We start from the raw sequence: 13,851 nt of genomic DNA, 5'->3' as shown, positions 1-13,851 counted from the left end.
AGGCTGAGCTGATGTTTGCTTTGTCTTTGAAGGGAAAAGTTCAGAGAAAGTCCCTTGATTGTGGGCTTTTGTTTCCTCCCGTGCCTCATCCCTTATAACCATTATTTAATGAATTTTTATTAGAAAAGCATGGCTCTGCTTATGAATTTTTTTTTTTTCCTCTGAAACCAGGAGTCGGGGTGGGTGGTGGATGTGTGTTTTCTCTGGCATCAGCCTCTGCGTTTTTTAATATCGGGTGTGCACTGAAGTTCACTCCAGGCTCACTCTGGAATCAAAAGGCAACAAAGGAACTCGAACAGGAGAGGAAGTCACGAAGATAATGCCGCGGAGAGGAGCCCCCGGTTGCAGGGGGGGCAGGAAATCAGCACACGTTCCTCGCCTCCCACCAGCTCCCACTTTTCTGCCCTTTGTCCTGTGTCACCTCTGGCACCTGGGGAAGGCGGGCAGCGGGACCTGAGGAGGACCTGAGTTTCCCTTCTTCTGAAATGAAATTGCTTCTACTCTGCCTGTTTTCATCTTTCTTTTTTCTTTTCCTGCAGGAAAGGTCAAAAGACACAGAGGTGAGGTTCATCACAGGTGGAAAAGCTCCCAGGAGAGGAACTCGGGGCAGACTTGGCCTGGGCTTCTGGGCATGCACACCCCCAGGCTCCTCCAAGATGGGCGAAAGGGGATCCCCAGTTCTGGCTTTTGCACTTTGCACGCTTCCCCCGAAGGAAAGTCCCTTATCTGCAGGTGCCTTGGCCCCATTGAGGACAAGTCTTCCTTGGGTAGATGAGCCCCTTTTATGCCCACCGCCAGCACAGACCCATCAACCTCACTGACCCCATCTTACAAAGACCGTTGACTGCACCAGGTTCCGGCATCACCTCATTCCCTCTGACTGTCTGACTGTCTTTGAACCGCTCCCGTGGGGCCCCGGACATCCCCACCTGTAACACCAGGCACTTGCAGTGTCTGTGCACACCTGGAGGGCATGTGCTGTCTGCCCACCGTCCCTGGACCGGAGCGGTCGCTCCACAAACATTGATAAACAGACCGATGAGGGATGCGGGAGAGACCTTCCCGATGCTCACCTTCCAAGCTTCCAGACGCGATTTTGTTGCATCTCCCTTGGAAAGACGAAGACGCTCAAATCAGCCTCACACTTGGAACTCATGACTCAGACAGACAGCCCAGGGGTTCTTTTTAAGCTGCAGCATCTGTCCTTAAATATCACCCGATAATGCTTAATGCGGAGGAATCTCACACTCCTGCTTATTTGGATATAGAATCACCGCTGCTACGTGTGCCCTGTGGAGAACAAAACAGCCAGTCTTGGGATGCAGAAATCCAGGAATCCGCCCTCAGAGCTTCGACTCGTTTGCACCACTTTCATCAGCAAAATGTTTCTGAAAGTGGCCAGTGTGGGTTGATGTAAATGAAACTCGGAGGGAAAGAACGGTGCCATTTTATCCAATCACGAGAAGTAAAAATAACAGCAAAGCATTCTGTTATTGGAGTGTTTCATAGGAACCATAAAATAGGGAAATACTCAAAAAAATAATAAACATTTGGTAGTGTATATATGTCCATGCCACTCTCTCACTTTGTCCCAGCTTACCCTTCCCCCTCCCCTTGTCCTCAAGTCCATTCTCTAGCAGGTCTGTGTCTTTATTCCCATCCTGCCCCTAGGTTCTTCATGACCATTTTTTTTAGATTCCATATATATGTGTTAGCATACGTTATTTGTTATTCTCTTTCTGACTTACATGACCAAATGTAAAACCGATAGCTAGTGGGAAGCAGCCGCATAGCACAGGGAGATCAGCTTGGTGCTTTGTGACCACCTAGAGGGGTGGGATAGGGAGGGTGGGAGGGAGACGCAAGAGGGAAGAGATACGGGGATATATGTACATGTATAACTGATTCACTTTGTTATAAAGCAGAAACTAACACACCATTGTAAAGCAATTATACTCCAATAAAGATGTTAAAAAAATATGCAAAAGATCAAAAAAAATAAACAAATAAACACAAGTTGTTACTTTTTCATAAATGCCTCATTTTTACCTCTTGTGTGATGACTTTCTCTATTCGAGTCAAATATGAAATACGTAATTCTTGAAACCTGAAAATGTCTATATATTTTAAACGTGGAATAAATGGATCATAATTTACTCGTTCATCTAGAAAACCCAGGTCACATATAACTCTGTAAAATGATATATACCAGACACAGCCATATGTGGTCCAAATAGTCAGACAGGACTTAGGTTTTCGCTGCTGAGCTTTGCTCATCCAATCACACCGATTTTGTGTACTTTTACAAAGAACCTCATTTTCTGACACCCTGGGGAACCACCAGAGGGATAACCGACATCCCAGATTTTCTGAGGCTGGTGAGATGCTGGGATGCCAGGCTCTGTGAGTTAAAACCGGGAGAATTCTGGGCAAAGCAAGGCCCTGAGAATGGACCCTTGCATATGGTGGGTCCCATCTCCTATGACAACTCTCTTTGGTTCCAAAAGAGGGGATCATTATCTCAACGTGGAGGGGCACTGCTGCCCCCAGACTCACATATTCTTTTTCCTTTGTGTCCCTTTGCCTTTAAAGGCAGCTAAACTTTTCATCGATAGCAGTTCATACAGAATTGGGAGAAGGATGGGGTCCAGACCCTTTGTCCTAGCGTCTCTTAAAAATTCTTCCCAGAAAAAGATTGGGTCATCATTCACACATTCTGAATTAAACTGGAGGTAATTCTGTTTCCAAGATATCTCTTTTGGGCTTCCCTGGTGGTGCAGTGGTTAAGAATCCACCTGCCAATGCAGGGGACACGGGTTCGAGCCCTGGCCCAGGAAGATCCCACATGCCGCGGAGCAACTAAGCCCGTGTGCCACAACTACTGACCCCGCTGACCTTTGCCCTTGGCTGCCAGGTGGTCCCCTCTGAACCCTTGGGATGTTCTGTTTCATTAGAGTCTTTTTAGCGGGGGCCACACCACATTATCTGTGAGACAATGTGATCTAGGATGGAGGGCTTGGACCTTGAGGTCTCAGCTCGACCTCTGCTGGGTCTGGAGGCTAAGGTCAGCCATCCTACCAGGCCTGGACCCCAAGTGCCACCCACCCCCAAGGCACACTCTACCAAAAACAAAAGAAACAAACCACTCTCTGTGCTGAGCTTGGCGTTTTCATATAAGGTTGAAATTTTTAATGATTGAAACGTACTTTTTATTGACTATTACTGGATTAGTCCAGATAAACATAGCCAATAGGCTGTGTATAGATGTATATACGCCGGGGTCCGTTACAGGAACTGACTCAGGGCATTCTGGGGGCTGAGACATCACGCTCTCTGCCGCCTGCAAGCTGCAAACCCAGAGCTGCTGGTGGATTAAGTCCAGAGTCCCAAGAGCCAGGGTCTCTGATGTCCGAGCACAAGAAAGGGTGGTCCCCCGGCTCAAGGAGAGAGTGAGAAAATTTGCCCTTTCTCTGCCTTTTTGCTCTATTCATGCCCTCGATGCGTGGGCTGGTACCACCCACATTGAGCCCCGATTCAAGTGCTATTTCCTTCTGGAAAAACCCTCGCAGGCAGGCCAGCTGCATGTTGGACCAGCTACCTGGGCCTCGCTGAGCGCACTCAAGTTGACCCATAAAATTAACCATCAGAATCACTGAGCAATAATAAGGAATTGATACAGGAAACCATTTGGATGATTCTCCAAAGAATTACGCTGAGGGGGAGAAAAGCATTCCCAAAAGGCGGCAGAGATACGATTCCATCCATATCACATTTTTGAAAGGACACAATTCTAGGCATGAAGGACAGATCAGTGCTTCCCAGGGGGTAGGGATGGGTGGAGACGCTGACCGGAGGTGAGCTTGATGGTAAAAGGGGAAGCTGAGGGGTCCTGGCGGTGACGGAAACATTCAGGTGATGTGGTGGCGACGCAGACCCGCACAGGTTATAAAACTGCACGGTGCACACAAAACACACACACACACACACACACAGAGTGTCAGCAGCCTGGTGCTGGTGATACCATACTCTAGTTCTGCGAGATGCTACCACGGGTGGAAAACTGCGTGCCCGGCACCGGGCATCTCTTTGTATAATTTCCTACAACTGCAGGTGAGTCTAGAATTATCTGAAAATCATATTTAATTAATTTTATTTCATTTTTTATTTTTTATTTCATATTGCAGTCTAGTTGATTTACAATGTGGCATCAGTTTCAGGTGTGCAGCAAACTGATTCCGTTGTACATATTCATATATCTATTCTTTTTTCAGATTCTTTTCCCATATAGGTTATTACAGAATACTGAGTAGAGCTCCCTGTGCTTAAGTAGGTCCTCACTGAATATCTATTTTATATACAGTAGTGTGTATCTGTTAATCCCAACCTCCTAATAAAACACTTTTTAATTAATTTTAAAGGAGCTCCAAAAAAGTGTTCTTAGCCAAGGATGAAAGAATAAGAGAAGGGAAAGAAAAAGGAAGAGAAGGAAGCAGGGAAGAAAAAGACGAAAGGATGGGCATAGCGCCTGGTTGGGGTCTGTACAAATCGGAGGGGAGAGAGTGAGCCAGAGGGAAGAGGCTCTCGGAGATCCCCGTGCACACCTGTCAGATCCTTTCTGCCCTCCTCCCCTCCTTGTGGACCGAGTGTTTCCTCCACTAGGGGCTTTGCGGACAGAGGCAGCCTCGTAGCCGGTGGGGAAGCTGGAACATCCCCAGGCTCTGCAGAGGAAAACCCTGAGAGCACCTGCTGGATGAAACTGCAGCCTCAACGCCGCTCTGAACCTCAGCGCCCTACCGCTTCCTCGCAGACCCCCGAGCCTGTTACGAGAGGGGGGCCATCCTCATCCCTCCCCAAAGCCCGTGCCGTGGAAATCCGAGGAGGTCTCCATGTGGCCGTCATCATTCCCTGCACAGCCTTTAGTCTATGACTCTGCCTCGGAGCCGGCAGCCTTGCAGAGATGATAACACATGATCAGCCAGGGCCGGCAGAGTATCAGGCAGCCCGGCCTCAATTCCCAGCTGCCACACAGAACGCTTCTTTTGTGCGTGTTATCGTGTTAGTTCTTCCCGCTGAGCCAAGCGGCGAGGTCCACCTTCTCACAATGCGCCCTGGAGGCTGGACGCCCGGCAGCGAGGGTTCATTTATTCCCCTAATATGAATACGCGAATGCAAATAAGCAGGAAGGATTGATTAGTGCACAGCCCGTGCGCCCAATGCGGCACCGTGTCGCTGAGAAATCCGTCTCTGATTCTGCGTGTTCGCCATCTCCAACCTCTTCTTAGGTGAAATGTCTAGATCTGTGTCCAGATAGAGATTCTGGCGTGTGGCCGGCGTGTCATCAGCACCCAGAAAATTGCAGCACCCAGAAAATATAACTCTTCACTCTTGTAAAATAAAAATGAGCCCCAAAGAGAAATTTTAGCCTGGTCCGTTTTAAACCCCTTGGAGACGGAAGATTATAAAATCAGAATTCACAACTGTGTGTCCAGCCCATGCTCAGAAGACCGCACACTGGTCGTCCTAATTCTTTATAATTTTGGAAGACGGGAACTTGCATTTTTATTCTGTGCCTGGCCACCGGGACACTAATATGACTCATCACTTTTTCTGAGAAGCCTGGGATCAGGAAAGCGCCCGGTCAGAGCCGGCTACTGGGTGTTTAAGAAGAAACAGATGTAAGTAGATACGCCTCTGAGCACAGTCTTTGACAAGAGTCAGGGGACCTGGCTTCCTCCAGGAAGGGCTGCGTTACGTCTGGGAGAAGGGGGTCAGGAGGCAGAACTACCTCCCACCCTCCACCCTTTTCTACCTGGCGAATGTGATGCCTTCTGCGTGCAATCCCTGAGAAGATGTTCGCTGGTCGTCCTTGCTGTGTCCCCAGCAGCAGATCCTGAAGAAGGGTGCACGGCGTATTTGGGGCGGGTCCCCGAACAATTCAACAGGGCAGTGAGAAGTGAGATGCAGGGTGTGCGAGGGGAGGCGAGTGGTAAGAAAACAGCCTGTTGGAATACTCAACCCCCAATTTCTAGCCATATAGGGGAGGGCTGCTGATGGGGGTAGGAGTGTCTGGGTGACTGTGAGAAATGACCACAGACTGGGGGGTGAAAACAACAGGACTTTATTCCCTCTCAGTCCTGGAGACCAGACGTCTGAGGTCAAGGTGTCATCAGGGTTGGTTTTATCCGGAAGCTCCAGGGGAGGGTCCCTCCTGCCTCTTCCAGCTTCTTGGGGCTCCAGGCGTCCCTGGGCTCGTGGCCGCATCCCTCCCGTCTCTGCCTTCCATCTTCACGGGGCTTCTCCTCTGTGTCTGGGTCTCTCCTCTTCTGTCTCTTAGAAGGACCCTGTCATTGGATGTAGGGCCTCCCTCATCCAGGAGGACCTCATCTCAGACCCTTCACTTCACCACGTCTGCAAAGACCCTGTTTCCACATAAAGCCATACATATCCCCAGGTACTGGGAATTAGGACCTGGACATATCTTTTCGGGGGGTGGGGATCACAATTCCACCAGCAATAGTCAGGAAGCTCATCGTCTTTGGCAGGTTTCTCCTGTAGAATCTGGCTCAGTGTTTCCCACATAGGACAACAGATAGTTAAGTGGATGGATTGATGCGTTTGACACAGGTTCAGGGGAAGAGCCAGAACCATCGGGCTCACTTTTGAAAACGAATGTGTCAGGGATGGAATGAAGACCAGGCTGGACCTACGGAATGTCGAGGTGCAGGTAGGCTCTGAGCTTGGGCTGATCTTAACACACTCTATGACATATCATTAGGCTGGAAGCCCCCTGAGAGAGCAGAGCATGCCTTTAAGAAGCAGCCCACTTGGACGAAGTCAAGATGCAAAGGAATGACCAGTGGTGCTCCCCTGCAGAGAACACAGGCAAAGGCTTTCCCCATTGGTTGCAATGACTTTTATCCAACCTCATCATAAATTCCCAGTTGTCCAGAAAACATCAATCATTTGGAAAAAATAATAATTTTGTTAATAATACTTTTCCTGTGGCCACTACAGAGGTGGCCCCATGAATTGCCGTCACGGTTCTGTGGCCTCAGCCTGGGTGGGATCATGCAACGTAACTCAATTTTCCACTTGTGTTAAGTGATCTTTTGAAATTGATTTTTTTTTTTTTTTTTTTTTGCCCAATAGGCGTAAAAGAACGAATGTTTGTGTTGGCTGGCACACGGCTCTGGGTCAGTTTGGCAGTCACATTTCTTCATATAAATGAACGTGCCCTACCTCACGCGTATGTGCTGGGTGGGAAAAGTCCAAAATTTCATAAAGTATTATTATAACTACGTAAAAACTATACTCAAAGCCTGGAAAAAAAAATAAGAATATGGAAACAGTTGGTTCACTAGAAGGGTAAGATGCAGGGGGGGTTGTTTTTCCATCACTGTTAATACAGTCAGACCTCTAAAATATCACAAGTTTGGCTCCAAACCACTTCAGTAAAGCAAATATCGTGATAAAGTGAGTCACACAAATTTTTTGGCTTCCCAGGGCTTCTAAAACTTATGCTCACAGTAGACAGTAGTCTATCAACGGTGCAATAGCATTGTGTCTAAAAACAACAATTACCCATTAAAAAGTATCATTTATTTAAAAATAGTGCTCGTGGAAAAACAGTGGCAATAGACTTGCTGGATGCAGAGCTGCCGTAAACCTTCAATGTGTTAAAAAAAAAAAAGGAATATCTGAGAAGCATCATAAAATGAGGTGTGCCTGTATTTTTTAACATTCAAGTCTTAATGAAATCTGTGTGTGTGTCCAATTGGAACACCACCTCAAATACAGAGGAGGGGTCTGAGGTACATTCCCCCCCCACACACAGAGGTGCTTGTGATGTAGGTTTCAACACTTTTTACTCCAATTTGTGTCTCTGAGAGAAAGAAAAGAAAGGCATCCAGCCATACAGCAGAATATGACTCAGCCATGAAAAGCAGTGAAGCTCTGACACAGGCTACCACGTGGATGGACCTTGAACACAGGATGCTCAGTGAGAGAAGCCAGACCCAGAAGGACACACAGTGTGTGATTCCATAGATAGGAAGTGTCCAGAACAGGCAAAGAGAGACATAAAGGAGATTTGTGGTTGCCTAGGAATAAAGAGGATGGGGGAGGAGCTTAGGGAGTGAGTCCTTGATGGGTACAGACTTTTCTTTGCAGGATGATGAAAATGCCCTGGAATTTGATAGTAGTGGTGATGATTGCACAACACTGTGAATGTGCAAAAACAAAAACAAAAAGCACTGAATTGCACACTTTAAAAGGGTGAAGGGTGAACTTTAGGGAATGTGACTTATGTCTCCGTGAAGAAATAAAAAATAGATTTTGCAAAAAAAAAGATTTAAAAGATGATGCAGGCCTTTCTGCCACAGAGTATAACTAATTAGGTCATTAGCCCACATGAGCGCTGGAACAACTCAAGGAACCCAGAAGACACCTCTCACGTTTCTCAGTCCATATCCAGAAACAGGATACCCTATCAAACAAAAGCAGCACCCTGAGATCTGAGGACAGATGCAGGTGAAACGCCCACCCAGACAGACCCAAGCCATGTGTCAGCACCGCGTGTTGGGAAGATTTCAGATCAAGGGCCCCCGTGTCATGGGGTCAGCCCCAGGCTGTTAGCAGCCGTGTGTCCCTCTCAGGATCTCACAGCCTGGACATTGAAAATAAATGTCAAGTACATGCCATTTCCACCTATGGTCACGTGTTTGGAGAATGTATATTCAGGACTCCCAGACACAAAACGTGCTGTGCCTCCTGAGAGCATTTTCACTGTGTTTTTTGAAAATTCTTCTCCAAATATATATGTATGTGTGTGTGTATTATATATATTATATACATATATATATATGGCACGGTCCCTCTTTCTACGGCTTTTTCTGAATTACGTATTAAGCAGAAATGAGCCCTTGTGTTCTAAGCCGAGATGTCGTAAGTCTCCGTGGGGACCCTCTGGTGATTCTGTCTGTCTCTGCTCTTTAATAAGAAGATGAGAATTTCAGCAAGCTTCCCAGACAATCAAGGTCCGAGAGCCCATTTCCCTGCAGCTCAAAACCTTTCCCGCGACTCTTATCTCTCAGCCTCGTCCCCCTGGCTGTGTGTTTGGTCCAGGAATCCGTGTGTTTAAAATCTCAGGAATAAGTGACTGGTCACCTCCCCCTTCAACCTCCCTGAGGTTTCGCTCATGCCAGAAGGAAGAGGCCCGGAGGTATAACCGCAACCTTCATGACCCAGGATCAACTACACGTGCCCAAGACAGGAACCCCAAGAAATGGGAGGGCTGTGCCAGCCTGCACAATGGTCCTCAAGGGTACCGCGTTCTGATGCCTGGAACCTGGGAACGGGACCTGTTGTGGAAGCAAGGTCTCTGCAGATGTAATGAAGTGAAGGGTCTGAGATGAGGTCCTCCTGGAGGAGGGTGGCCCTACATCCAATGACAGGGTCCTTCTAAGAGACAGAAGAGGAGAGACACAGACACAGAGGAGAAGACCCGGGAAGACAGAGGCAGAGACGGGAGGGAGGCGGCCCCAAGCCCAGGGACGCCTGGAGCCCCCAGAAGCTGGAAGAGGCAGGAAGGGCCCTCCCCTGGAGCCTCTGGAGGGAGTTCAGCCCTGGGACACCTTGACATCAGACGTCCGGTCTCCAGGATGAGGGAGGATGAATGTCTGTGGTTTTAAGACTCTGGTTTGTGATCTTTGGTCACGGTAAACCTGCACAGCATCACAGTGAAAAGCAAGCCTGGTTCTGATGCAAGTCAGTGGTGGGGCACAGCCTCACCTTCATTTCAGATGTGTTTTGCCGGCATCTCTGTCAGAAAAGAGAAGGAATCAGGAGCATAATTGCTGGGCACAAATGTGTCAGTTGGCATTGTTGGTACAAACTTGGCCAGTACTAGGTCTCAACTCAGAGTCAAATTGTATTGTTCCTAATGGTTTCCTAAGACTTAAGCTTAAATATCCAGTGATTGCTTATGTACCATTTCATCTTGGATGAGGCTTGTCAAGAACCTTAGAGAAGCTCGGGTGTCTACAACGTATCAGCGTTAGCAATGACTTCAATATCGTGTTTGCAGCACCACAAAGCTTCCCCGACAGGGTATTGTGAGTTGGAGAAAATTAAGGACACGCCCTGTGGTCCTACATGGGCTGACATGGGGCGGTGGTTGCCTGACGTCTCACATACACAACCCTACTTACCTCGGTGAGGGAGGGAAGGAGGGATTTGTTTCCTCCCAGACACTGGTTTCTCTCTCTTGTGCTCCTCTACGGAATTCTTCCTTCACTCTCCGTCAAGGTGCAGAAACTACACACTTTCTAGTTCCCTAGGAAATGACCCAAACCATCAAACATTCTCTGAAACACATTGAGAAGGAAGCACATGTGTGCCCAACCCTTTACAACCTTGGGTACCTTCATAGCTCTAATCATGTACGGAAATCTCATCCTTCAGTCTCAACCTTCGGCATTCAGTGCTATGCTCTGATACCTGGTCACCTGAACCCCCGGATATGCAGAAACTTTGAAAGTAACTGGTGTGGTCGGTGCATGCGGGGTTTTCCAAAGTCACGACTGTCTGCCAACTCTACGAGTCAAATAAATCCACCAGAATATGTGGTCATACTTCACTGAACTTCCTGAATACACAAGATAATTCGAATGGGTTACATGTTTCTACTCTGTGTGTGTGTGTGTGTGTGTGTGTGCGTGTGTGCATGATATTCTATTTTTTCCCCAACAATCGTTAAAGCCTTACTTGTGTATTATCTCTTTGGAAGGATTTCACATATGAGTATATTGCCTCTTTGGAAGGATTTCACATATGAGTATATTGCCTCTTTGGAAGGATTTCACATATGAGTATATTGCCTCTTTGGAAGGATTTCACATATGAGTATATTGCCTCTTTGGAAGGATTTCACATATGAGTATATTGCCTCTTTGGAAGGATTTCACATATGAGTATATTGTCTCTTTGGAAGGATTGTATATATGAGTATATTGTCTCTTTGGAAGGATTGTACACGTGACTACATTATAATTGGGTAGGATTCATTGGGAGAAAGAGCCTGTTTGGGGTATCTTTGTATTGTAGCATTGCAGTGCAGAACCTCTAGAGCGTATATATTGCATAAATAGTTGTGAAGATAAAGCATACCACACCCTTTTAATTGACCAGTTTGGAAAACTCACAGTGCTCCCGGAAGGAATTGGCTCGTAGGTCACAGACGTCCCTCCTGGTCTGGTAGGACGGAGGGAAACCTGCTCACTCAGCCCCTATAAAAGCACATTCTGCTCCTCGTGGGGCCTCCTGATCTTAAGAATATGGGACAAAAGTAAGACCATGCGCTGGGTCTGGAGACCCCAGCGCTGCCAGGACTGGTTGTCCTTGACATGAGTCAGAAGCATACTTACGCCGCCAGGGAGAAAACACATTCGCTGTCTGATCGGGTCCGATCAGTGCATCTTTCTACTGCCCTCTGTTTGACTTGCTTCCTTGTGTCTGGTCCGCAATTCCTCTTCGCCCTCCAGCCCATTCTCAACACGTCTTTCTGCGCTGGTGCATTTTTATTAAATATGGCAAACACATTGTGGCTATTTAAACATCGATAGATTGAGTCAGTGCTCTTTCTTATTTTATAGGAAGAACCTAGGAGGATGGCTCCAACCGGCTTCCTTGGGTCTCCTGGGCACACGGTAACACACATCTCCAAGGACACATGCCAAGAGATAAGATGGTCCAGGAGGGAACTGTACACCACTGATGGCATCTGTATTCCCTCCCCCGTGTTTGCTGAAAGAACTAGGCATCTTATCCCAAAATGCTGAAGTAGCTGAAGCTAGACCATTTTAGAATTTTAAGCTGTCTCCATGATTTTAGGTAAACAACATAAACAAAGGTACTAAGAAGGAAAGCCTTATAATTTCAATCAACTGCAACAAAACAAAACAAAAAAGTCTGTAATATTGACGTGCAAACGAGTAAGATTTGGCAACACTCTATGTTTGCCTTTATTCTAAGAATGTCAACGTTTCAGCAAAAAGGAATCAAGTCATTTTTTTAAAAACCCCATAAAACTGGGAAAGGACCATGGGATTGGACGCAGATGACCCCCATCTCTTGTCTGGGCTCTGTCTCGCTGGGAAGACAGACACGCTGGTGAAATTGAAAACGACTTTATTTTTTTCCAACAACGGCTCCATGAGCCCTTTGGCGGGCTCCATCCGTGTGTGTGGGGGACGTGTGTGCCGGCCAGTCTGTGGTTTTCCCTTCCATCTCCACGCTTCCTGTGACTGACTCTGAAAGGCAGACGCCCCAGCAGAAGCCTCAGGAACCCGGATACAGAAAACACACGTCTGCAGGAGGCAAAGCAAATGTGCTTTCATGTTCAATTTAGGGATCTGAGAACCGGTCACGGGAAACGGCTCTCCGAAAACCCCCAGGCCCGTGCTTCCCCAAGGTGCATCCGTGGGTGCAAGTTAAAATAATTTAAAAAGAAAAATGAAACTGAGTTTGAGTCCAAGGATCGTCCGCAGCACAGTCCATGGGAAAAACAAACAAACAAACAAACAAACAAAAAACCAAACAAAACAGAAGGAAATTCAGGGCAGGCCGACTGACGTTTCAGGTTCAAATACGCTAAGAACGTCTTAAAGACAGAGTCGACCAGACCTGCTCTCATTGGAAACGGATGAGTTACGTTTGGCAACAAATTGAGTGTCTGCTTAGAAGGGAAAAGATCTCAAACAATGTTAAACGATATGAACGGATTTGCTGAACGAAGCTGGACGTTTACGGCTGTTTTAACTGCAAAATAACCGTGCCGATTACATTTTGTGGAGGCCGGCATGACCAAAGTTGGCTGCATTGGCCCCAAAAGGACAGAGCTTTCTGGAGGCCCGGGACGGAGTGCCTGAGATGGCCATCAGAAACCCTTCCAAGGCCGCACCCTGGGGCTGCCCACTGGTCACTCGGACCTTGAGGACATCCCTGTTTCGAGTGACCCGGGTCCCCCCCCCGTATCCTACATCCAGGACACAAGCAGGCTTGGGGAAAAGAGCTCTGGGTGGAGACCACTTTAGTGGCATCTGAGTCAGAAAAGAAAAGGAAATCTCAAGTTGGATGTTCAACATCAGAGAGCAAGGTCCTCAAAACTCCTTCCCTGGCTGACAAGGTTTCTAGGACCAAGAGTCACCAGAACCCACAGGAGAGAATCCACCTGCCCTCGGCGCACCTGGGGCAGCGATGGATGCGTGACTGAGGGGGTGACACCCTCCCCCAAACGAAGAGGCCCCCCAGCTGCAGAGAGAGCCTCCCTGGGCCCTCAGGGGGCTTCCTCCCCCCCCAAGTCTGCCTACCTTTTTTCCCTCCCATATGTGGCTTTTATCGAGGCTGGGAAGCCATCAGAGAATGGCGACATCAGGTCATTAACTTTCCTTTCCAGGAGGAGATAAAAAGCACAGGCCAAAAGAGGTCTCGTTTTTAAAAGTTGATTTTTTTTCCATTTATTCTTTTTTTTTCCCAAAAGGACTCCACCATCACTGCAACACCCTTTTGGATAACCCACACATGGTTCCAAAAGGAATCAAACAAAAGGGAAAATTTTAAACTGGAAACCAAAGCAGGTGGGCTTTTCACAAATGCCCTTGCTGCCCACCCCCAAATTCAGACTTGCTTCGAAGTGGAGATTTTTTTTTCTCTTTTCTTTCCCCACCTTCAGGGGGAACGTACCCTTCCTCAAGGGGAGTGTTATAGGAGCAGAAGTGGATGCCAGACGCCCACCAGAAACGCACGCACACACACACACACACACACACTTGGGCGTCGCCCCGCAAACAAAAC

Source organism: Balaenoptera physalus, assembly GCF_965194825.1.
Source record: "Balaenoptera physalus genome assembly, chromosome: X".
Taxonomy (NCBI): Eukaryota; Metazoa; Chordata; class Mammalia; order Artiodactyla; family Balaenopteridae; genus Balaenoptera; species Balaenoptera physalus.
Note: the sequence above shows the minus strand (reverse complement) of the source record.